At 44.2% G+C, this 27,104-nt stretch overlaps 1 pseudogene; it reads right to left on the bottom strand.

Moving 5' to 3' along the window:
* Window positions 1-26,567, bottom strand: LOC101142685 (neuroblastoma breakpoint family member 6-like; annotated as a pseudogene).
* Between the last annotated feature and the right edge of the window lie 537 nt (window positions 26,568-27,104).

Raw genomic sequence — 27,104 nt, 5'->3', positions numbered from 1 at the left:
TTTTGTTGTGTTCTTGGTGGTGACATGGACTGTTTGAAGGAGACAGGTCAGTTGTCCTGTTCAATGTTCTACATTCTGCAGTTATCTGAGGGTTACCTCCTATGAAACTCAGGCTAAGCGTTTTCAGCAAGAACATGGCATTGCTCATACTCTGCCCTGGCAGAGTCCCGGCTGACATGCTGTCTCCTGCCAGCAGCTGCGGACTCCTGTTCTCTACACGATGGGAATTGAGAAACAGGGCTAACGCCTGTCAATGCTATTTGTCCATCTGGGCATTGGTCTCCCTAGGTATTGATCACAATTGGAGGGGGATGGAATGTGGCTTCTCAAATCAAAGGAGCATAGTGGCTTGAAGTCATCAAGAGTATTCTGTGTCTGAAATTCAATCCTCAGTGAAGGACCCCTGCAGTATTGTGTTTGGACTTGAACTTGCTTTGCTGTTTTAGTTGTTTTTATCAAGTGGAAAAGCTGCTTTTTGTGACATTCTTTCATCCTATCATCCTTTGCATCCTTCCAGCAGTATTTGGTATCTGTAGGGGAGAGAGAGAAAAAAATCAAATGAGCATTTTTGTCAGGTCCACCTGATGGCTGAGTCTGGAGGGATTGCTAAGCAGTGATATCTCACTGGGATCTCCTGCTGGGAGGATGAGCTGAAGGGTGAGTCCTGGGCTGTCGGAAGGGGGAAGCACCATCCACAAGTGAGAAGAAAACACTCCTGAACTTCCAGTCAGCCTGGGGTGCAGGATATAAGGACCCCACCTATGCCCAACCAGCAGTGGGCAACATCATCCCCTTTCCTCCTGATCCCCTCTGTCTGGAGCAGAGTGATGGCTTTTCCTCCCAGTGAGCATGTACTCAGCATCAATCATGCATGCCAAGAAACGGAGGGGAGCAGAAGGACAGGAGCCTCTGCAGAGAAACCCACCCCCTTACAACTCCATGTCCTAGTCTTCTAGGGAGGAGCGGGAGGGCCATGGGAAGAACCCTGGATATGAGAAGCAGCAGAAACCTCAGACAACATCCACATCCAGGTCCACATTTTACAACAGAGGAGTAGTGATGCCACAGGGGTAAGATTGAACTAAGGCCACATGACTTACTATTGACAACCCAGGAATTAGAATCCACCCACTAAGGCCTTTCAATAAAGATTAGAGAAAGCAAGAGGAAAGGCTCCAATCTGGAGGTCTCAACAGTCATGAGTGGTGGTTGGGTCACCTTGGCTAGGACAGGAATAAGGTTTTACAGATAAATATGATGTTGCTGCTGTTTCTTTGGTTGGTTAAAAAAAATAAAAAATATATATAATTATAAGTTTTTGTCCAAAGGTCATCAGGAAAGAAAGGGAGTTTAAAAAAAGAGACTCAAAATGGAGTTAGCAAAGTGAGAACAGGGACTGTAACCATGGCCCAACTTATTTTCCCTAATGCCCTGAAGTTGATTCCACATCCGGTTCCACCTTAAGGCATTTCTAGAAATATTCTCAATATCTAGACCAAGAAAACTCTGAAGTACAAAGTGAAAAGGATTAGTTTGTGTTTTACTACAGTCTCCCGTCCCACTTATTGTTTTCCCCAAGTACATTATGAGAAAGGTTTCTTTTTAATATTTTATGCCAGTGTGAAGAGAGGCATGAAGAAGTATTCATATACAATCTCTTGCAGCATTTCAGTCTTAATTTGTTATTGTATGCTCTTCAGGACAGGGGGACCAATGAGTTCTCTTTGGGGATTTTGCAGAAGGACAATGATTGACCAAAAGTAAAATTTTCACATTGCAGTGGTGAGACCATTGGTGGGCTATAAAATGGGTGTGGGGAAATGTAAACTGGAAGTTTTATTTTAAAATGCAAAAGAAAATACTAAATTCCACTATATGTAATATGGCAGGTATTATTTCCTTACATTAGGTGTTAATATCATGACTATTTCTTACTTATCTTGTATTCAAAATTCAGCAAGTGTGCCTCAAGCGGAGGCTAAAAGTCTAATCGATTAATTTTCTTGTTTTTCTTCTTGATTTTTTTCTATGCTGTACGAAGAGTACTATTGAGAGGGGAATACAGATCCCATCAAAGTCTGATAGAGGCTCAGCCTTTTCTGTGGAGTAGCCACACATATGTGGCACTTCCATGTTGGTAACCTGAGGTCATAGTAGACCAGGGGTCCTTCTCATCTTTAGCCACATATTAGAATCACATGGGAGCATTTTGAAACTACAGATGCTCAGACCACACCCCAGGCCATGTAAGTGAGAATCTGTAAGTGTAAGTTGAAGGCATTCGTCTTAATTGAAATCTCACCAGGTTCTTATTACATGGCAGCAGGATTTAGAGATACTAAATGGACCAGCCCAATTTCCCATCATTTTCTTTCCTTTCCCCATTTATCTCATGACTGGCTTTGTTCCCAGTGGTTCCATGGATTTTAGCCTTCTCTCTGACAATTTCAGTTAAATCTCTGTCTTATCAATTGGGCTGCACCAAAGCAAAGACTGTCCTGTAGACAGATTCTTGTCATCTAGTGTATGCATAAAGCTGGTCCTGGAGTCACTTTTCTCAAAGTTAATTCATAAAATGCTCTCTCATATACAATGGCCTCAAGATTCATCTGACTTGCATTTTAGACCCTTAACTGGACTTGAAAAGTGGAAATGAGAATAAAAAGGAGAGAGGTTAGAATGATGTACCTCATGATGTATGCAGTTTTCAAGTCCTGCCCTCTGCATGTACTTTTGGAGTGATGTCCCTTTAGAATGTCATAAATGTTCCGCAGTTAACATCAGCTCAAGTGAGTCCATGAGGTGAGAACACTGAGACCCTGGAAACTCCATCCACGTTGGCACTAGGCTGCACATCTGGGGCTAAAGACAAACCTGACTCCAGGCCAGTGGGGAACTCCCACCTGTGACCCTGGTTCTAGTTTAGTTTCCTAGGGGGGCTCTTAGTGCTTAGTTTTAACACTTCTCATTCAGAGGAACAAGTGATGATTAAGAGTTGAATTAGCTGTGTTGCTCAAAAGAAGACTCAAGAGGAAAATCTTCGTGTAAATGATGTATTAAAGCAATGATTTCTGCAGAAAGAGGCAATGGAGTTGGGGATGCAGCAAGGAAAGGTAAATTTCCCAAAGGAGTGTGTGATTCCGGGCAAACAACCCTGTGTTCAGCAGCTTAAACTATGCACTTGGATGGGGACAAGGAGGCCTGGCTCTCCTGTGGCCATGAGAGGGACTCTCAAGACAGTAGAAAAGGGAATAGAGCAGAGTTCAGAGAGTAAAGAGGAGATGGGTACAGAAAGGGCCAGTCAGGGTGGGAGCCCATGGGACACAGAGCTAAGACCAGACAGAGGTTAGAGCAGCTGTTGGAGAGAACAAATGGGAGAGAAAAAGCAGTGGGAGAATGAGCTGTCACCATAGACAGAGAAATAAGAAGTGAGTGCAGCTATCAGCCATAGATGTGATTACCTCTGCACTCTAAGCATGCGGGCCAGCGAATCTGAATGCCAGTCTCCACTTGCTGAATGGGAGTCTTCTTTTGATGATCTTCAGTATCAGGACAAGGGAGGCATGAATCTGGCCAATGACTTGACGCCCTTGTGTGTTGCTTGCTGAGCCTTCAAGTGCATCATCTTCCAGCTGGGGAGGGTTCTTCATCCCCAGAGAGGGCTCTAAAACCAGCTGTGAAAAGAAAACCACAGCCAATGGGATCCGCTGCCATCCATGATCTTACCGTAACTTTCTCTTCCACCCAGAGGACATCAAATCAGGAAAGTGGCCTTGGACAAGAAAGTCCAAAGGGCGAGGGGAAGCCGATAGAGTCACTTTAATACTTTCTTTTTTGTTGATCTTTCCTACATTACTCAGTAACGACAAGATTGCCAGCAGCCAAAGGCACTGCCAATTCACAAAAATATTCAAGAAACATAGGATTCAGAAACACAAATAGCTTCCAGGTAGATAAGGCAAAGGCAAGGAAATAACACTGTATGTAGGCTATGCTTTGGGGAGAGAAGAAATTACAAAAATCAAAGTTAAATCAGAACTGGGTTCAAATAGGAGATGGGAATGGAAGGGTCTGGCAGGGTGGCAGCCCATGTGACACAGAGGTGAGACCAGACATAGGTGACAGCAACTGATGAGAGAAAAGAACCAGGAAGACTAAACCTAGAGAATTTACAAAAGTTGCATCATTATATGATCTACTGCATATATATATATATACACCCTATGTAGCATACACACCAGATATACATAGTCACACATAATAGGACAAATGATACAAATGCATATATCTGTACACATTAATTTAAAGAAAAAAATAGGGATTTGGGAGGGATTGAATGTAACAGTAGAGTCACTATTCTGGTCCATCGAAATTGGAAAAATAATTGGAGACATAAGAAGAATGAGAAATAATAGGTATGGGAGAAACAAATGACCTGGTAGACAGCAGGGAGAAATCATCAGGTGAAGGAAAGTGTTAATGAAACGAAAGGCGTTCACTCTGTCCTCTTACCTGGAGCCTGGTTCAGGCTCTGGACTCCAGGGAAAGTGAGCAAGAGGGAGTGTGTCTGAGCCAGTGGGGTGAGTCTTGGCTGGGGGTGTGAGAATCCACAGAGAAGCAAAAGAGAGTTCAGTGCTAAGAAATCAGTCTAAATAAGTTATCATGGCACGTGTCAGGGACTGCGCATCCCCCGACACTCCCTGAGCACCTTCCATATGTCCTCTCCACTGGCCCAGATGGTGCTCATTATCTCACACAACCCTCCCTCCCCCTGAGGACAGGGGTTCCCTCATTCCTCAGCTGGGGGCATCGCCTGACAGATGAGCACCAGGCAGCCCCAGGGGCTCCAGGAGGAGATATTGAGTGGGATGGAGAGTGAGAATGAACACGACCCAGGATTTTAAGGTAATCTGAGCAGAAATGGATCCCTGTGAGATGGAAACTGAGGACATGGCCACGGACATGAGTGGAGAATGTGAACTAAATGGAATTTCATAAAAGAGACTGATGTGGACACTTTCCATGTGAAAGTTGCCATTTTATTTCAAAAAAAGCAGAAAAAACAGCAGAAGAAGCTGGACATGTCAGGAGACTGAGTGTGGGCCCAGGATTTACACTGTTACTCAATGTGCCTCATAGGTTGTTATTGAAAGTGCCTGACAGGGGAAAATTGGCTTCATGAGGGATGGGGAAGGAGAGGAAGAAAACTGGCAGAGGAGTCTGTGTGAGAAAGGAAAGGAAGAGGGGCCCTAGAAAGCAGAGATCTTCATAACTGCTCTACCTCGGAGGAGACATCGTCCGTGAAGTCACTTGCTAAGTGTAAATTTAGCAGAAAGATAAAAGGATTAGATAACACCTACTCATAGGTTTATTGGGCAATTCTTATGGAATCAGGCCCTTTGGAAATTATGATTGCAGGTAGATATTATTCTTCAGGTATCTTAGATGAGGGAACAGAGATATAAATAGCAAAAAGACAAAAACCTTGGCCAAAGTCAACAAGCAGAAAGTGGCAAACCCAGGTCCTGAGAGCAGATTTGGTCCTAAGCTCCAGGCCTTTGGTCACCTCACTGGGTTGGAGCACCATGGATTTCAACTTGACCCTGAGGAAGCATGGGAGGCCCTATTCTCTCCTCCACCCACAGCACTGTCGTGACCACCAACACCTGGATTAGAGCTTCATGACGCCGTTTCCTTCCCTACCTTGGAAGGGCCATTGGTTCCCAGAATCAGCATTGGCTGAGAAGCTGCAGGTGGTGGAGGAAAGGCCCCGCTGGGGCAAGCCATTCCCACAGTGGAACCCTTGATCCAGCTGTAGTCGCAGACAATTGGGCACCAGGGTGCTTGGTTCCAGCTGTGCCTGTGAAACTTGCACCTCTGACCGGTGGTGGCTCAAGTCTCCACTCCAAGTCCCTTGGGGAGAGGCCGCCTCGGTGGGGGCTGAAAGGAGAAGGGGCTTCAGTAGGAACAATCTCAGTTTTCCCTTTGTTAAGTAATCCCAGAACACCCATCCCTGATGTCCCTGCTCTCAGTAAAGCCACCCAGTGACCCACGCCACACAGACAGACATCATGTAAATGCTGGCGACGTCACCTCTCCTGCCTGTGCCTGGGGACGCTGACACGGTAGGGGCCCAGGCTGGGGTGTCCCTGAGGTGAAAACCTCTGCTTCAGCCCAGAGGGCTTTGGATTGTCTAACAAGACCATCCCGATTATTCTGTTATTATTCATCTCTTTCCTGTGCCCAGAGGGAAAGTTCTAGAGAGGCCTCAGAGCACAGGAGAGGAGTGGTTATTTTTCTCCACACACAGGGGTGTAAGAACGGGTCAAGAGTTAGAGCTGCGAGGCTTTGAGAAAGAACCACGAAAACGGGGGCTGGGATGCTACAGACCAAATGCTAAGTGAGGCAAACTTTTCTGGGTTTGGGGACATTTTGAATTTCCCATTGACTATAATGGTTTGACCCCCTACCCACACATATCCATCCTCTTGCCATATAGTGGGTGTCAGCAGACATAGGCAATGTAGGAGAGGGACCAGTCCCTTCCTGCAAATTCAGGGGCCACAAGTGCTACAGATCAGCATGTGCGGTTCCTTAGGAAGGCAACACAGGACATGATCCTCACATTACCCACTCCTCCAGTGGGGTTCGGGTGGCACCCCTTAAACAAATTATTTCCATTTCCACAGGGAGAGGAATACACATTCTGAGTGGACTAAGAAAAGACTTCCAATGACCTCACGCCAGTCCAGGTCGGGCTCAGGATGGGGACGGGGCCTGCAGACCGGATCCACGTTGCCGTGGGGCTCCTCTCTCTCCTCCCCTCTCCACATCTTCATCGCTCCAAGGTTTTCTAAGTTTTCTTAAAAATGCCTCATTGTTCTCAGCTCCAACATGGAGATGCCACTGCCCACTTGGGACTGTCCCTTGATCCCTGAATGGTTTATAGCAGGACAGAGCTTGCTTGCAAAGGGGCAGGGCATACAGCAGGTGCAAGGTCAGTGTGTATTTTAATTGTTTCATGAATCACTGTGATGCTAGAAAAGCATTTGCTTTTTTGAAACTCAGGGAGGAATGCAAAATGGGAAAGGGGCTGGTCCCAGTATGAAAGGCACTTACTGACCAAAATAGAATAGAGGCCAACATTTTTGTTGCTAGTTTCTTTCTTTGTGTGTGTGTGACACAGGGTCTCACTTTGTTGCTCAGGCTGGAGTGCAGTGGTGCAATCGTGGCTCACTGCAGCCTCAACTAACCAGGCTCAGGTGATCCTTCCACCTCAGCCTCCCAAAAAGCTGGGACTACAGGTGTGTACCCCCATACTCTGCTAATTTTTTTTTTACAGATACGGTTTCACCATGTTACCCACACTGGTCTCAAACTCCTGAGCTCATGCGATCCACCTCCTTAGCCTCCCAAAGTGCTGGAATTATAGGCATGAATCAACACACCTGGCATTTTTGCTAATCTCATTACAACATAATCCAATATACTGGGGGACATCACAGAGTTACTTGCTCTTACTAGAAGATAATGTAATGGGTAAAACCCCCAACAATCCACATGAAATTCTCAGAATTGACGTAAAAAAAAAAAGAGAATGAGCAAGAAGAAATGAAAATTGGATTTTCTTTTTACACATCCTGTGAAGCTGCTATCTCAAGGGGCGATTGCTCAGAGGAAGGGTTTTCTGGACATCATGGGGACAGGAACCACTCTGCTTTGCTCATCGGTTAGGCCAGAGCCTCATGAGGGACACTAGTTGTCAATGGTTTTCATGAGAATAGAGCACTGAGACCAAAACTTGATTGACACTACAAACCCACACATGGAGAAAACCACTGGAGCTCTGCAGAGGATGCAAGCCCGGCCACACATAAAGGAAGGGTCGCTGGACTGCGTCAGTGGAGGGAAGACACCTCAGAGGAAGTAGAGCCACAGTCCCAAACCTTTTTTGGCACCAGGGACTGGTTTCATGGAAGACCATTTTTCAGGCACCAGGTTAGGGGGGGTGGTTTTGGGATGATTCAAGCACATTACATTTACTGTGCACTTCATTTCTATAAATATTATATTGGAATATATAATGAAATAATTATACAACTCACCAGAATGTAGAATCAGTGGGAGCCCTAAGATTGTTTTCCTGCAACTAGATGGTCTCACCTGGGGGTGACAGTTACTGGGAGACAGTGACAGATCATCAGGCATTAGATTCTCGTAAGGAAAACACAATCTAGATTGCTGGCATGCACAATTCACAATAGAGTTCGAGCTCCTGTGAGAATCTAATGCCACTGCTGATCTGACAGGAGGTGGAATCCAGGCTGAAATGCTCTCCCACCACTCACCTCCTGCTCTGCGGCCCAGTTCCTAACAGGTCATGGACCCATAATGGCCCATGGCCCCAGGGCTGGGGATCCCTGAAGAAGAGAATCTAGCTTGGGACACAGGAATCATGAAACAGGCCTCCAAATAATTGGGCAAAACTCCCAACATGTGTGGATGGCCAGAGAAGAGATAAAGACATGGAATTAGCAAGATAATTTCAGAAAAGAGAGATGCCCTATCTTAAAGAAGGAGGTCTGTTACATAAATTTCTCCAGCTGAGCTACTGTGGCCAAGAATTTGCCATAAGCCCTCACCACTCCCTTCTCTGGCCTGTTTTGATAGCCAAAGCCTGCTCCTGTGAGAAGGAGCCAGGTGACAGAGGAGGCACTTGGAAGAGGAGAAGAGGAAGTTCTACCCAGTGGATGTCTGTGCTTAAAACTGGATCCAAGAGCTAGATTCAAAACAAGCTCAGTGTATAGAGCCTGCTGCAGAGATGGTCTGTCTCAGCTGCACACGTTGCAGGAAACAAAACATACAGAGGCTGCCTGGGAGGACAGTAGAGCTTTGTGACCTCCAGGGTGAAGTACTCACAGGCTACATCCAGAGCAGAGCAGGCAAGCTGATCCTCCAATGAGGACAAGGTGCTGCTATAAGGCTGGTGGCAGTCAGACACATCATGGTGAACTGAGGGAGTCAAGTAAACTTCATTCACGGAGTCCTCTGGGACTTCCTGCTCCTTCACGTCTGGCAGCTCCTGGCTGAGCCTGGGATAAAGAAGACAGAAGATAAACACCAGAGAGAACCAACACCCAGCTGGTTCTATAGGGAGGCCCTTAGGAAGGCCCAGAGGAAGCAAAGTACATTCCCCTGAGAGAGATACAACCATCCTTCCCTGTCTCGAGTAGGAGACAGAGCACGACAGGCTCTCAGTGCACTGGGCAGGCAATGAGCTGGGGAGGAAGCAGATGGAGTGATCCCTGTGGGGAACTGCCAGGACACAGTGCATTCGGCACTTTTGCATACATTTTGTTGAAATTAGCGTCAGTGGCCAAATGAATACAGGCTCTTGAGTCTTCACAGAGTTCCTGTATCCTCAACAGCTCTTGTTCTCAACATTGTAGCATGGCATGATTTATTTTCATTCACTTCCCTGCTATCGAATACTTGCAAACATGGTAATGCCAAAGAGGCAGACATCAGATGTGCAACTCAACTTCACTTTAAGCAAAAAGGACAGAAAAGGGGACTGCAGAAAATGTCTGTGAGTGATCAGTTCAACAGAGTCAACTGAATGCAGATTAGACGAATTGAAAGGAATTAATAAGGAGGAACTAGAAATACAGGTGTACAATGAAAAGAGTCAACCTTATGAATATGGCATTTCATGGTTGGCTGAACAGATGGAACAGGTATATTCAGCACACTCTGATTTTCCCTGCATCTGAGACTCCAGATATCAACACTGAATTAACTGTCCATGATTCCTTAGAGTTACCTGGGGCATGGTGGGCCTTAGTCTTCTACCTCCTCTTGATCCTTTTTAATTTCTGTAAATAAATTCACAAAGGGACAGACAGATTAAGCAGGTTCTCCTACACACATAACCAATCCATTGTGCAATCCTAACATAGAAATGTCAGTTTCCTCAGTGGGAGAACGGGACACTGTGAGAGAAATATTCCAGGAGGCCTGAGGTCCTGTCATGAGAGAGATGCCTTGGTTTTCTTCCCTGAGCCTAGGAATGCAATCTCCCTGTTCTGGTAGATCATTATCCCAACATCATCTGTCCTGATTTTGTGCAAACAGTTATGCAAATTTTTCACACCAGTTGAAGGCAAATACCCCAGCTGCTTTCTAGAAGGAAAACTGCAATATTCAGCTTTCAATCATCAAATACTCACGTTGTTCATGGTTACAAGGATTTTAGACACTGAAACTAGAATGTAGGAGGGAATCTACAGACCCTTGAATGAAAATGAATCTTTGGTGATACAAAGAGACATTGGCTATTTGTGACATCCAGGAGTGATAAGGCCCAATCTCGTTTCTAGAAACATAACAAAAGGTAATGGACTGCTCAGCTAAAACAGGATAACATCAAAGACATAGAGAATGAGGCTAGGTTCTTTGAAACCTGGGTAATATCTTTAATGAAAAGTAGACAAAAATGCCACAGGCGTTGGGCAGGCATAGAATCTCATAGGACATGGTTGGGGAAAGGAACTTGTAAGGAACACAATAGCTGGCAAGACAAATATTATTCATATTAAGAGGCCTGACAGACACCTGTTGGACACGTGCTGCATAGGTTGGTGTGAATTTGTCAATGTTGTGACAGTGGGCGCAGGGTGACACAGGCATGGTCTGAGATGAGGAAGAGAGCAAAGCTCACTGACCCACCCCTGTCTGTGCTTCCAACTTGATTTTTGAGGCTGATGCAAATCATCCTGTGTCTGTGAGTCATGCCCACACCAATGACACATCTCAGTCCAGCCAGGGATGTGAAGTGCAAGGATTACCGAGTCTACCTGGGACACCAATTGGAGATTTATTATGTTCACAATGGAGTACTCACTGTCTACAAAAGCCAAGCTGACTTGCTTGTCTTCAAAAGAGTACAAAGTGCTCCAATAAGGGTGGTAGGAGGGAGTCAGGTCAGGAAGGATGGAAGGAGTCAAGCAACATCCATCCAGTGACTCCTGGGGGATTTCATGCTTGTCCACTCTCAGCGGTCCCCTGCTGAGCCTGTAGGGTAAGAAGGACTAAAGATTAATCCAAGGAGTTTCAGAGCCCTAGCTGGATTTCACGTGAGGCATGAGGGAGTGATCGCAGAAAACAAATGGGTCAACCCATTAAAGAGTTAAATATTCTCCTCTTCTTGGTGGGCACAGTGTGGTTGCCATGGGTAGGTTGCAATACAGAGAGAGGGAAAGAGAGAGATGAGAGAGAGAGAAGCATCAGGTGCTCAGCAAAGTAGCCAGATTATGATTTTCTGAGGAAGGAGACTGAGTCTCTCTGTATGGTAGAGTCGTGACTTACTGAATATCATGTCCCATAACAGTGGTTTCATTCCTTTCTTTTAAATGATGTTAAATTTTATGTGTAGTGGCTAAGTAAACATAGGTTTTGAGGCATAATCATATCCCCAAAATTGCATGTCATCAAGTTCTCTTTCTCTGAATATTGTGCACGGTATAACAATAATTTTTTCTACCTAATTTCCTTGCCTTGAAATGCTCACCACTGTGCTAATGCAAAACCAGCAGAAAGCAGATATGCATCTCAGGCTGGTTGACACCATAAGAAGAAGATACTTACTTTAAGGAAATCTGTGTGACTGATTAGTTGTTCACAAGGTCAAGTAGTTTTATGTACTGAACTTGAGAAGTTAATAAGAAATGGCAAACATTAAAAGTTTCACAATGAAAATGTAAAACATGGTTAAAAAGGATCATTTCTGGTTGGCTGAAGGGATGAATTAGGTATATTCAGGACTTTCTGGTTTTCTGTGGAGATGAGTTTCACAGATATCACCCCTGAATAGACAGCCCCTGATTTTTCTCAATTACCTGGGAGCAACTGTTTCTTGTCCTTTCACCTCTTCAAGATCATTTTGCTTTTCTGTAAATAAATTAAGAGAAGACCAGCCAGATGAACTTGATCACATTCACACATGCACAACCTTGTGTCCAAATCTACATAGGGGCATAAATATACACAGTGCGATAACAGGCTATTGTGAGAGAAACTTTCCAGGAGGTCTCAGGGTGAGCCTTGTGAGAAGTCACTAGGTTTGCTTTCCTGAGTCATGGAGCAAATCTCCCTGATCTGACAGGTCATCATCACAGTCCCTTCTGTCTTGAGTCACAGCAAACTGTTAACCATATCCTGTTTACTAACAGATCCTGGGGATCTACTTTAATGCTTCCTAGCAGGTTACTGCAGTATTCAGCATGTTTCCTTCTGATAAGCTGTTGTCAGTGTTTTTGTAGAATTTGCATTTAGAGGGACAGATTAAATCAAAAGAATCTCTAATGCTACATGGAAACATTGGCCTTTCATATGGCAGGGAGTTCCAGGGCCCCGCCTCCTTTCAGAGAAACATACAAAATTTAATAGTGGTGTTCATGTTCTGGTCCTCAGAGACTTCTTAGCTAAGACAAGCCTACTAAAAGGGGAGGGAGTCTAGCCTGAGAGAAGTGAACGAGGGAAATGACAGCTCCAAGAATATAGATAAGGCTGCCAGTGGCCTTGGACAGGCAGAGAAACTCAGGTTGTTTGGGAGGGAAAATTAGATTTCATGTGAGATGACAGATTAAATCTAAATCAGGAGGACTGGTGGATACATCCTGCACCCAGGCTGCAGAGGTGTATATGAATTTGTCAGGTCAACCTTGGGTACAGTGATTTGCCAATGGGGCAACGATGAAAGACAATGTGTGGTTTTGGACTAGAATGGAGCAAAACTCTGACTTATAGGATGCCTTCCTTCAAACTCAATCCTAGAGCCTGGTTCTAACCAGTATATAAGCATAGAGTCTTCCTGAAGGTATGACATCCATCATTATGGACAAATTGTGGGGAGAATAGGGAGCAAAGAATAGGGAGCCTACCGAGGAAGCCAAGTGGGGTTTCATCCCATTTGGAATTGGAGTAATCCCTGGCAACATCCTGAGCGGAGCAAACTTTCTGTTCATCCAATGCGAAGAAAGAGACTTCACGATGCATGTAAGAGTTGGACTTGTCATGGTATCTAGAATGAGACAAAACACATTTCTCTTGCAAGTCCTGCAGGACTCCCTTCTCTTCAGAATCCTGCAGCTTTCTGATGAGCCAGGTAGGATAGAACGACAGAAGGTTAGACCAAGACAGATTCAACACCATAGTATCTCAGGTGATTTGATAGGACACAAAGGGAGTGGTCACAGAAAGCAAAGGGGGGTCTCCTCCAAGAGAGAAAAATCTATCCTTCTAAATGTGGGGTGGAGTGTGACTGTCCTGGAGACAGAGCAAACATGAGCAGCAGGTGCTCAGTGCACTTGCCGCAAATAAGCGGCTGCAGGAGGACCCAGACTCTCCCTGTAAACTAGCATCAAGCATCATGACTTGCAGCACTGAGAACTAACCTGGGACTTCACTTCCTTTACACAAATTGGGTTGACATTACATGCAGCATCCAAGTGAACACAGCTCTTTAGGCATTCCCAACACACACATCCTGTGTTTTTAAGGTCCCCTTTTTTTTTCAGTATTTTGACATAATATGAAATTTTTATTTTTAATTTTCTCGATTGCATTCAAATACTTGCCAACATGCTGTCACAAAACATATAGAAAGCATATATGCATCTCACCCTGGATTAGCCACATGGGAGACCACAGGTGAGATCAGGAAATCCCTGAGGTTGGTCAGTTCACCTGGTTCAAGTGATTGTCGGTTCCTATGCTTGAGAGGGATTAAGAAATTGAAACCTATTCAAGTACCACAATAAAGAAGACAACATTGTTAAAGGGGTAATTTGCCCTTGGATGAATGGATGAGACAGTTCTATTCGTCACTTCCTATTTTCCCTTGATCCGTGGTGTCCAGATGTCACTATTGAACTAACAGCCCACAAATCCACAGTTACCTGGGGGGCACTGGCGCTTTCCCCTCCTCTTCCTCATGATCATTTTGATTTTCTGTAAACAAATTCGGAAGAGCAGGTCACAGTAAGGAAATCACACAAGAGCAAATAAGTGTCCAGTCATAGCACAAGAACATAAATATCCTCAGTGTAAGAATGTGACATTTTGACAGGATCATTCTGACTTATTTTCAGAAGTAGATGTGCCTGCTTTCCAGACCCATAGGACAAAATCTCCCTCATCTGGTAGATCATAATCACCTATCCTCTGACCTAAGTCTTGCGAACAATTAAACAAAACTTTTTCCCCAAGATTTTCTTTTTTTTTTTTTTTTATTATACTTTAAGTTTTAGGGTACATGTGCACATTGTGCAGGTTAGTTACATATGTATACATGTGCCATGCTGGTGCGCTGCACCCACTAACTCGTCATCTAGCATTAGGTATATCTCCCAATGCTATCCCTCTCCCCTCCCCCCACCCCACCACAGTCCCCAGAGTGTGATATTCCCCTTCCTGTGTCCATGTGATCTCATTGTTCAATTCCCACCTATGAGTGAGAATATGCGGTGTTTGGTTTTTTGTTCTTGCGATAGTTTACTGAGAATGATGATTTCCAATTTCATTCATGTCCCTACAAAGGACATGAACTCATCATTTTTTATGGCTGCATAGTATTCCATGGTGTATATGTGCCACATTTTCTTAATCCAGTCTATCATTGTTGGACATTTGGGTTGGTTCCAAGTCTTTGCTATTGTGAATAATGCCGCAATAAACATACATGTGCATGTGTCTTTATAGCAGCATGATTTGTAGTCATTTGGGTATATACCCAGTAATGGGATGGCTGGGTCAAATGGTATTTCTAGTTCTAGATCCCTGAGGAATCGCCACACTGACTTCCACAATGGTTGAACTAGTTTACAGTCCCACCAACAGTGTAAAAGTGTTCCTATTTCTCCACATCCTCTCCAGTACCTGTTGTTTCCTGACTTTTTAATGATTGCCATTCTAACTGGTGTGAGATGGTATCTCATAGTGGTTTTGATTTGCATTTCTCTGATGGCCAGTGATGATGAGCATTTTTTCATGTGTTTTTTGGCTGCATAAATGTCTTCTTTTGAGAAGTGTCTGTTCATGTCCTTTGCCCACTTTTTAATGGGGTTGTTTGTTTTTTTCTTGTAAATTTGTTTGAGTTCATTGTAGATTCTGGATATTAGCCCTTTGTCAGATGAGTAGGTTGCAAAAATTTTCTCCCATTTTGTAGGTTGCCTGTTCACTCTGATGGTAGTTTCTTTTGCTGTGCAGAAGCTCTTTAGTTTAATTAGATCCCATTTGTCAATTTTGTCTTTTGTTGCCATTGCTTTTGGTGTTTTGGACATGAAGTCCTTGCCCATGCCTATGTCCTGAATGGTAATGCCTAGGTTTTCTTCTAGGGTTTTTATGGTTTTAGGTCTAATGTTTAAATCTTTAATCCATCTTGAATTGATTTTTGTATAAGGTGTAAGGAAGGGATCCAGTTTCAGCTTTCTACATATGGCTAGCCAGTTTTCCCAGCACCATTTATTAAATAGGGAATCCTTTCCCCATTGCTTGTTTTTCTCAGGTTTGTCAAAGATCAGATAGTTGTAGGTATGCGGCGTTATTTCTGAGGGCTCTGTTCTGTTCCATTGATCTATATCTCTGTTTTGGTACCAGTACCATGCTGTTTTGGTTACTGTAGCCTTGTACTATAGTTTGAAGTCAGGTAGTGTGATGCCTCCAGCTTTGTTCTTTTGGCTTAGGATTGACTTGGCGATGCGGGCTCTTTTTTGGTTCCATATAAACTTTAAAGTAGTTTTTTCCAATTCTGTGAAGAAAGACATTGGTAGCTTGATGGGGATGGCATTGAATCTATAAATTACCTTGGGCAGTATGGCCATTTTCATGATATTGATTCTTCCTACCCATGAGCATGGAATGTTCTTCCATTTGTTTGTGTCCTCTTTTATTTCCTTGAGCAGTGGTTTGTAGTTCTCCTTGAAGAGGTCCTTCACATCCCTTGTAAGTTGGATTCCTAGGTATTTTATTCTCTTTGAAGCAATTGTGAATGGGAGTTCACTCATGATTTGACTCTCTGTTTGTCTGTTGTTGGTATATAAGAATGCTTGTGATTTTTGTACATTGATTTTGTATCCTGAGACTTTGCTGAAGTTGCTTATCAGCTTAAGGAGATTTTGGGCTGAGACAGTGGGGTTTTCTAGATATACAATCATGTCGTCTGCAAACAGGGACAATTTGACTTCCTCTTTTCCTAATTGAATACCCTTTATTTCCTTCTCCTGCCTAATTGCCCTGGCCAGAACTTCCAACACTATGTTGAATAGGAGTGGTGAGAGAGGGCATCCCTGTCTTGTGCCAGTTTTCAAAAGGGATGCTTCCAGTTTTTGCCCATTCAGTATGATATTGGCTGTGGGTTTGTCATAGATAGCTCTTATTATTTTGAAATACGTCCCATCAATACCTAATTTATTGAGAGTTTTTAGCATGAAGGGTTGTTGAATTTTCTCAAAGGCTTTTTCTGCATCTATTGAGATAATCATGTGGTTTTTGTCTTTGGCTCTGTTTATATGCTGGATTACATTTATTGATTTGCGTATATTGAACCAGCCTTGCATCCCAGGGATGAAGCCCACTTGATCATGGTGGATAAGCTTTTTGATGTGCTGCTGGATTCGGTTTGCCAGTAATTTATTGAGGATTTTTGCATCAATGTTCATCAAGGATATTGGTCTAAAATTCTCTTTTTTGGTTGTCGCTCTGCCCGGCTTTGTTATCAGAATGATGCTGGCCTCATAAAATGAGTTAGGGAGGATTCCCTCTTTTTCTATTGATTGGAATAGTTTCAGAAAGAATGGTACCAGTTCCTCCTTGTACCTCTGGTAGAATTCAGCTGTGAATCCATCTGGTCCTGGACTCTTTTTGGTTGGTAAACTATTGATTATTGCCACAATTTCAGCTCCTGTTATTGGTCTATTCAGAGATTCAACTTCTTCCTGGTTTAGTCTTGGGAGAGTGTATGTGTCCAGGAATTTATCCATTTCTTCTAGATTTTCCAGTTTATTTGCGTAGAGGTGTTTGTAGTATTCTCTGATGGTAGTTTTTATTTCTGTGGGATCGGTGGTGATATCCCCTTTATCATTTTTTATTGTGTCTATTTGATTCTTCTCTCTTTTTTTCTTTATTAGTCTTGCTAGCGGTCTATCAATTTTGTTGATCCTTTAGAAAAAACCAGCTCCTGGATTCATTGATTTTTTGAAGGGTTTTTTGTGTCTCTATTTCCTTCAGTTCTGCTCTGATTTTAGTTATTTCTTGCCTTCTGCTAGCTTTTGAATGTGTTTGCTCTTGCTTTTCTAGTTCTTTTAATTGTGATGTTAGGGTGTCAGTTTTGGATCTTTCCTGCTTTCTCTTGTGGGCATTTAGTGCTATAAATTTCCCTCTACACACTGCTTTAAATGCATCCCAGAGATTCTGGTATGTTGTGTCTTTGTTCTCGTTGGTTTCAAAGAACATCTTTATTTCTGCCTTCATTTCATTATGTACCCAGTAGTCATTCAGGAGCAGGTTGTTCAGTTTCCATGTAGTTGAGTGGCTTTGAGTGAGATTCTTAATCCTGAGTTCTAGTTTGATTGCACTGTGGTCTGAGAGATAGTTTGTTATAATTTCTGTTCTTTTACATTTGCTGAGGAGAGCTTTACTTCCAACTATGTGGTCAATTTTGGAATAGGTGTGGTGTGGTGCTGAAAAAAATGTATATTCTGTTGATTTGGGGTGGAGAGTTCTGCAGATGTCTATTAGGTCTGCTTGGTGCAGAGCTGAGTTCAATTCCTGGGTATCCTTGTTGACTTTCTGTCTCGTTGATCTGTCTAATGTTGACAGTGGGGTGTTAAAGTCTCCCATTATTAATGTGTGGGAGTCTAAGTCTCTTTGTAGGTCACTCAGGACTTGCTTTATGAATCTGGGTGCTCCTGTATTGGGTGCATATATATTTAGGATAGTTAGCTCTTCTTGTTGAATTGATCCCTTTACCATTATGTAATGGCCTTCTTGGTCTCTTTTGATCTTTGTTGGTTTAAAGTCTGTTTTATCAGAGACTAGGATTGCAACCCCTGCCTTTTTTTGTTTTCCATTAGCTTGGTAGATCTTCCTCCATCCTTTTATTTTGAGCCTATGTGTGTCTCTGCACGTGAGATGGATTTCCTGAATACAGCACACCGATCGGTCTTTACTCTTTATCCAACTTGCCAGTCTGTGTCTTTTAATTGGAGAATTTAGTCCATTTACATTTAAAGTTAATATTGTTATGTGTGAATTTGATCCTGTCATTATGATGTTAGCTGGTGATTTTGCTCGTTAGTTGATGCAGTTTCTTTCTAGTCTCGACGGTCTTTACATTTTGGCATGATTTTGCAGCGGCTGGTACCGGTTGTTCCTTTCCATGTTTAGCGCTTCCTTCAGGAGCTCTTTTAGGGCAGTCCTGGTGGTGACAAAATCTCTCAGCATTTGCTTGTCTGTAAAGGATTTTATTTCTCCTTCACTTATGAAGCTTAGTTTGGCTGGATATGAAATTCTGGGTTGAAAATTATTTTCTTTAAGAATGTTGAATATTGGCCCCCACTCTCTTCTGGCTTGTAGGGTTTCTGCCGAGAGATCCGCTGTTAGTCTGATGGGCTTCCCTTTGAGGGTAACCCGACCTTTCTCTCTGTCTGCCCTTAACATTTTTTCCTTCATTTCAACTTTGGTGACTCTGACAATTATGTGTCTTGGAGTTGCTCTTCTCGAGGAGTATCTTTGTGGCGTTCTCTGTATTTCCTGAATCTGAACGTTGGCCTGCCTTGCTAGATTGGGGAAGTTCTCCTGGATAATATCCTGCAGAGTGTTTTCCAACTTGGTTCCATTCTCCCCGTCACTTTCAGGTACACCAATCAGACGTAGATTTGGTCTTTTCACATAGTCCCATATTTCTTGGAGGCTTTGCTCATTTCTTTTAATTCTTTTTTCTCTAAACTTCCCTTCTCGCTTCATTTCATTCATTTCATCTTCCATTGCTGATACCCTTTCTTCCAGCTGATCGCATCGGCTCCTGAGGCTTCTGCATTCTTCATGCAGTTCTCGAGCCTTGGTTTTCAGCTCCATCAGCTCCTTTAAGCACTTTTCTGTATTGGTTATTCTAGTTATACATTCTTCCAAATTTTTTTCAAAGTTTTCAACTTCTTTGCCTTTGGTTTGAATGTCCTCCCGTAGCTCAGAGTAATTTGATTGTCTGAAGCCTTCTTCTCTCAGCTCGTCAAAGTCATTCTCCATCCAGCTTTGTTCTGTTGCTGGTGAGGAACTGCGTTCCTTTGGAGGAGGAGAGACGCTCTGCGTTTTATAGTTTCCAGTTTTTCTGTTCTGTTTTTTCCCCATCTTTGTGGTTTTATCTACTTTTGGTCTTTGATGATGGTGATGTACAGATGGGTTTTTGGTGTGGATGTCCTTTCTGTTTGTTAGTTTTCCTTCTAACAGAGAGGACCCTCAGCTGCAGGTCTGTTGGAATACCCTGCTGTGTGAGGTGTCAGTGTGCCCCTGCTGGGGGGTGCCTCCCAGTTAGGCTGCTCGGGGGTCAGGGGTCAGGGACCCACTTGAGGAGGCAGTCTGCCGGTTCTCAGATCTCCAGCTGCGTGCTGGGAGAACCACTGCTCTCTTCCAAGCTGTCAGGCAGGGATATTTAAGTCTGCAGAGGTTACTGCTGTCTTTTTGTTTGTCTGTGCCCTGCCCCCAGAGGTGGAGCCTACAGAGGCAGGCAGGCCTCCTGGAGCTGTGGTGGGCTCCACCCAGTTAGAGCTTCCTGGCTGCTTTGTTTAACTAAGCAAACCTGGGCAATGGAGGGCGCCCCTCCCCCAGCCTCGCTGCCGCCTTGCAGTTTGATCTCAGACTGCTGTGCTAGCAATCAGCGAGACTCCGTGGGTGTAGGACTCTCCGAGCCAGGTGTGGGATATAGTCTCATGGTGCGCCGTTTTTTAAGCCAGTCTGAAAAGCGCAATATTCGGGTGGGAGTGACCCGATTTTCCAGGTGCGTCCGTCACCCCTTTCTTTGACTCGGAAAGGGAACTCCCTGACCCCTTGCGCTTCCCAGGTGAGGCAATGCCTCGCCCTGCTTCGGCTCGCGCACGGTGTGCGCACCCACTGGCCTGCGCCCACTGTCTGGCACTCCCTAGTGAGTTGAACCCGGTACCTCAGGTGGAAATGCAGAAATCACCCATCTTCTGCGTCACTCATGCTGGGAGCTGTAGACCGGAGCTGTTCCTATTCGGCCATCTTGGCTCCTCCAATCCCCCCCAAGATTTTCAAAAATTGCCGTAACCACTCTCCAGAAGTGTTGTTGCGATACTGATTTATCTCATCATATATCATGGTCAACGAATGGTTAGAGAAATTTGTATAGGAGACTGAACTGATGGATAAATTCTAACAATCTTTGCATAAAAAAGAGTCTGCGGTGCTACACAGAAATATTGACCACTCATGGGGTGAAGAACTCAGGGCCCAGCCTCGTTTTGGGAAACTTATAAGCAAGATAAAGGTAGAAGTGTTTATGTCCTGCTTTCAAGGTGACTGCTTAGCTGGGACAAGCTGACCTAAAGGAGACCAAGCCTGGGGCTGAGAACAGTGAATCCAGAGAAACATCTCCAAATACATAGGCAAGACTCTCAGTGGCCTGTGACAGGCATAGAAACTCCATGGACATTGTTCAGGGACACAAATCATTATTGCATGTGACAAGAGACATAGGAACCGAGCCAGGAGGCCTGACAGATACCTCCTGTACACAGGTGGCTATGAGTTTGTCACACCTGCCTGTGGTCCAGTATGCTAATATTGGGGCCAGGAAGACAAAGTCCATGCCATGGGCCTAGGAGGAGAGGAATGTTCTCTGACCCTCAAATAACTGTGTTTAATATTCCATCATAGTTTCTCTCTTTCTTTCTTTCTTTTCTTTTCCTTCTCTCCCTTTCTTTCTTTCTTTCTTTCTTTCTTTCTTTCTTTCTTTCTTTCTTTCCTTTCTTTCTTTTTCTTTCTTTCCTCTCTTTCTCTCTCTCTCTCCCCTCTCTCTCTCTCTCTCTGTTTCTTTCTTTTTCTTTTTTTGAGACACAGCCTCACTCTGTCACTCAGGCTGGAGTGCAATTGTGGCTCACTGCAGCCTCTACTTCCTGGGCTCAGGTGATTCTCCTGCCTCTGCTGCCTGGGTAGTTGGGATGACAGGCATGCACCACCATGCCTGGCTAGTTTTTCGTGTTTTTTGTAAAGATGGGTTTCATCACATTTCCCAAGCTGGTCTTGAACTCCTGAACTCAAGTGATTCACCCGCCTGGGCCTCCCAAAGTGCTGGGATTATAGGTGTGAGCCACCGCCCCCGGCTCCATTATACTTTGTGATTCAAACCAATATGTATGTATACAGTCTGTCCTCAGAATTGATCTTCCTCAGCCTAGACAGAGCTAGGAGGGACAAAGAATAGAGAGGCTACCTGGGAGAATGTTTAGAGCTTCCTCCTCTTCATCATGAGGGTGTTCACTCTCTACAACCAGAGCAGAGTCAACTTCGTATTCCTCAAATATGATTTTGGTGCTCCTGTGAGGCTGATTGGAGTTAGAAGGGTTGTGACTATTTGAACAAGTGACAGCACATTCCTCCAGTGAGTCCTGAGGGACTTCCTTTTTTTCAGTCTTCTGCACCTCCCTGATGAGCCCAGTGGGATAGAGATGACAGAAAATTAATCCAAAAGGCATTGCACCCCAAGAAGTCCTAGGTGGTTTTGAAAGAAGGCTTAAGAGAGTGGTCCCAGAATGCAAAGGAGAGGTTCCTTTTAAGAGGGAACAGGCAATCCTTTTCTGTCTGCAACAGAGCGTGGCTGCCATGGGAACCAGAGAGGAAGACAGCAGCTAGTGATCATTGCACTGGGCAGATAGGAGCTGAGGAGGACGAAGACTCAGATGTCTCTGTATGGTACAGTCTTGACAGCACACACACAGAACCAAAAACAGCTGCCACATGGTGTGTCTAAGCTCGGTTGTAGTTAACATACTGTGGCCACGGCTTTACAGGCGTTTGAGCCATTGTAGACTTCAGAGATGGTGTGCCTTCTACATTTTTTTAAAATTTTAATATTGTGACATGAAATGTAAATTTTTTTGTCTAGGTACTATACTTTGTGTTCAACTTTGCTAGGTGCTTCCTATTTCCTCTGCTTGTTGCCTCTCTGCTATTTATCTTTCCTAAAAGGAACCTAAAGACAACAGTGTAGAAAGCAGCTTTACATCTCATCCTGGCTTTCACTACAGGGGAGAACAGGTCTCCTCTGTGTGTGCAGGAAGTCCCTAGGGATGGTGAGTTCATCTAGGGTCATGCTTACAGGCACCAGGAAGACAATGGACAAGCACGTTAATGGGGCTATTTCCTTGTTGGGTGAGCACATGAAATCAGTGCACTCTGCAGCTTTCTTTATCCTGCATCTGGAATCTGTGACTACCTTCACCTCCCTTTTATTCTTTCTGAGACCTTTTTCATATTTTACCAGCCATTACCCGCTCCTGATTATTCAGTGTTACCTGGGGGCAGATGATTCCTGTACTTTCTCAGCCTCCTCGTCTTTGTCATCTTCATCCTCATCTTCATCTTCATCATTTTCTGCAAATACAGATGTGTCCATTGAAATATTTCCCATTTCACCCACTGCAAGCACAGTGAGCCCTATGTGCACAGGGACATAAACATCTATATGTATAAGTCCACACTGTACTGAAAGCTCTCGTGTTTTATCTCTAAAAAAATGCCCTGGCATGTTTTCCTGATCCATGAGGCAATGCGTTTCTGATCTGGAGGGTCACCATCAAGATGTGGCCAAATATTGAAAAGACCTTTTCCTCTTCATATCACTGGAGGCTTGCCCAGCCTCTCTCTGAACTTCAGCAGCTGTCTCCCCAATCCTGCCACAGATCTGATTCCCACACACAGGCTCTGTATCCTGTCACAGTTCGCATTTAGAACCTATATCTTTCTCTTCGAACAGGACAAACAGCCTTGTCCCACACTATTCCATACATTAGGGACTTCATGGGCCCTCCAAGTGGCTTCCACTGTGTTAACCAGGGACAATCTCTCCATGGGGAGTGCTCCAGTCTAAACCACTTCCTACCACCAAATGCCACCACATCAAGTGCCTTCTCCAACACCACACAGCAAGGGGCTTTATCTCATTGTGAAATATAGTCATAAGTGTTCCCACGTTTGAATGCAAGAGACAATTTGTTTGCTTTTACAGATTTAGAGACAGAAACCCAGGAAGGATAAATTAATCAGTTGCCCACAGTTGCTAAAGACATTGCTGAAGATAGATCCTGGGAACATTCATTCTTAGTCCAGGGCTCCTTTCACTCTAAAAGCTGCTTCCTGTCACAGCCTCCTTCCTGTTCTTTAAAACTGGATGGATGCTGCCTCTTGCTCTAAAGACCACATTCCATCAAGAAAGGAGGAGACATTTGCCATTCTGTAACCTCCACCCCATGGGTTTCCCATCTCTGCTCCCACCCAAGAAATTCTGATCATGTCATGGCCACAAAAGTTTACTGGAAAGAAACACTACCCATAAAATTGTCATTGTGGAGGTGTGGAGGTCTGGGGACTTTCATAAGCCTGAAGCTGTGTGTCATCAGGGCCCATGGCCACCTTACCTGGGCTCAGCTTGTGAACAAGGTGCTCTGCCAGCCTGTGCCCCTCAGCCAGCTGCTCTCAGAGGTCCTGACCCTGGGACTTGTCAGGGTCGTCAGGAGTGAGGAGGGTTTTGAGATGCTTGTTCAGCCAGCGGGAGGCATCTCTCCCTTCCCGTAACTTCTCCCTTAACTGGGTCAGCTCTTTTGCCTGAGAGTGAACCAGGGCTTTATACTGCCTAAGGTGAGAAAGTAGAGAACATTTAATAATGGAAAGGGATGAGTGATCAGTTCTAATACTGCAACAGAGGTTTCTGTGAGAATGTCCTCAAGGAGACCTCCAAGCAGAAGGTCAGAACATGTTTGGGGAAATGTCTGTGGCCAGGAGAAAGAAGAATATATATATATATATATATATATATATATATACACACACACACACACACACACACACATACATATATACAAACATACACACACACACATATACACACACACACACACACACAGCCTTCTGATATATGAGAGTGCTTCTGTAAGATCCTCGCAGATGTTCCATTCATCTTTTCCTTCTGTAAACAAAAGTTAGTGTCTTCCTAAATCAGTTCCACAAGGATGTCCTTTCAGTTCCTCACTTTGGCCATGGGCATCTCTACATGAAAATTCACATAGCGCATCTTGCAGTGACTAGATACAAAGCCATGCACAGAAATGTGGCCAGGTGCAGATGGGGTGAATTGGAAAGGTGAAAGAAGAAAAGAATGACAAGGTTAAGAAGGCAATATTGATTGAACAAATGAAACGCCACAGTCAGTCAAGAGGTGATTCTGACTAAGAGTAAAGGTGGTGGTGATCGCACACCATTCTGAGTATCCTAAATACTTCTGAGTGGTTCACTTTTTTTGGTTTATTTTGTGTTATGCAAATTTTACCTCAACAATTAGTGGTTTTAAGAAGAGAAAACAAGGCTTAAGAAACAACTACAACCCATAACTTACTAAGATGACTGTTCTCTGTTTTATAAATATTTGTGTGACACGTGCCTGCCATGTAAATGCCTGCCGTTGTCCTGGCCCAGCTCAGCTCTTAGTTCTCCCAGCTGAGTTGCTGCACTTCAGAGATTCACACCCCTGCACATCTGCCTGCCCCCAATGAGGCCCGCTCACCTGAGCTCCTCAGCTTGCCTGAGCTTCTCTGCCAGCTTCTCCATGAACTACAGTTCATCCCTCAGCACAGAGTCTATGATGTCTTTGTACTCTTCACACTCTGAGAAAAGACAGACACACCTGCCTCAGTGGAAGGTGGGATGTGCTGCTGGGGTCACTGCCTATAGGGCAGGAGGCATCATCCATCCCAAGGATGAAAGCAGCTCCAGTACCAGGCTCCAGGCAGGCATTTCCACATCTTTATTTATCAACCTCCCAACTTTCTGGCATCTGATACTCCCCAACTCAGGGATGGGGAGAAAGAAACACAAGGGCACATCAAGTAACTTGACAAGATGATTCACCTGGAAGAAGGCGGAGTCAGAATTCACAGCCCCTGAGGTCTGACTCTGAATCCTGGGCCACTTTCCCAAGCCTTGCAGCCTCTCCTGTAAAACACTGCACTGGTGCATGAAGTAGTGATTTTCTATACAGTCAGGAAGGCCCTAGGACTATGGGACCCAAAGTTTCCCTTGTACTGGGAATTTCAAGTGCGAATATGTCAAACATTTAAAAAATCATATCTGGATATAATTGCATAAAATATGAGGCACAAGACCATGAGGCTATAATAGAAATATGCCCAAATACTAATAAAGTTTGAATTAAGTTAGAAATAGTAGAATGAAGAACTAATAGATAGTGTTTACTCTGTTCCAAGAACTGTTCTAGGAAATTTACAAGAAATAGGTCATGTAATTCATTGCAGTAATTTACAGAGGTAGGTATTATTATAGTACTCAATGAGCAGATGAGGAAACTGAGGCACAGAGAAGATAGGCAACTTGGATGGAGCCCAGGAGACTGGCCCAGGGTCCCTGCTCTGCACACTACACTGCTACCTCCACAATGTCTTATGTGCCATCTTTCTTCCTCTTCAGGAATAAGAGCCTGTGCCCCAGGAAGCAGCACTTCCCTCTCACCGGGACACTCCATGCTTTGAAGGGTGTCACAGACATCACAGTTTCTGTTAGGAGCAGTCTCCTCTTTAAGCTCCTTAGAGTGGGCACTCTGTACAGTTGCCATGTTTCCCCCAGGGTGCCCTGGATGGAGCTTTGCCTATTGGGCCTCAAAGAAGCTTGAACTGAATGGAAGTTCATTAGTCCCAGACATTTACACCAACAGACTAGATGTTACTTGTCTGTAGAATCTTATATGGTACAGAAAGGATTCTCATACACATGATTTAGCCTCTTACTGAGGAAAACAGGTGGTTCTGTGCCTGTGTCAGAAGACAATCAGTAGGATTTTAACTCTAGTCCCACCTCACACCAGACTGCCAGTGCGGAAAAGTTGCTAAATACTTTGTGCCTCTGTTTTCCATGTTTAACAAAATGAGGTTAAAATATCCACTTCTATTTTCCTAGAAGTATGGGAAGGAAGAAATTAATTTCGATGAAAAGACCGTTCAGCTTCTCAGAACACAGGTGATCATTCATCACGTTCATCATTGTGAATCTATAGAACTTACTGTATTTCTTCAGCTGGTTGGCCAGGGAGTAGGCAGTAGCTTGAGATATAAGGAATTTGTCTTTGAGGTCTCGGATCTGCTGATTGCTCTCTGCCAGCTGGGAGCGCAATTCCTGGTTGATTTCTAGGATGTTCATTTCTACCCTCTCGCTGGACAAAGGGTCGGCAGATACCACCATGCTGACGTTTGTGGCAGAAGAGGTAGAGCCAGGGACTGGGGAGAAGAAACCCAAACACGTGATGGGTCAAAAACTAGTGAAATCAATTAGGTTTAACCAGGACTGAGAGATGACAATTACTGGAATTGTTAACTTACGGTTGAGAAAAACTTGATGAACACGTCACAACACTTTAGAGTCCTTAACTGCAAAAACAGGGACCAGGATGCCTGAGCTCAGAGCTGAAGGCACTGCCTGTAGCTCCGACTCTGACAAGAGTGAGGGAGGTAGCAGCCAGCGTGCCAGGTAACGGTCTGCAGTTGCAATAACTGAATTAGAAGGTGGGGGGGTCATGGAATCTTAGGATCCCTGCATTCCAATTGCCCAGGCTGTGCTGAAACACTAGGCCCCCTGGTCTCACCTGAGGGTCACTGATGGGGACCATTTCTTCAGCAGTCACTCTCAGTATTTGTGCACCCTTGTGACAATGCTACAGGCCCACCTCTTTCTCAATACGTATAAGCATATTCCTCATTGTTCATCTCTTGTGTGTATAAAATCATCAAGGTAGGGATAGTTTTCCAGAA

The sequence above is a fragment of the Gorilla gorilla genome, chromosome 4, assembly GCF_029281585.2.
Source record: "Gorilla gorilla gorilla isolate KB3781 chromosome 4, NHGRI_mGorGor1-v2.1_pri, whole genome shotgun sequence".
Classification (NCBI taxonomy): domain Eukaryota; kingdom Metazoa; phylum Chordata; class Mammalia; order Primates; family Hominidae; genus Gorilla; species Gorilla gorilla.
Note: the sequence above shows the minus strand (reverse complement) of the source record. Positions and strands in the feature narration are given on the sequence as shown.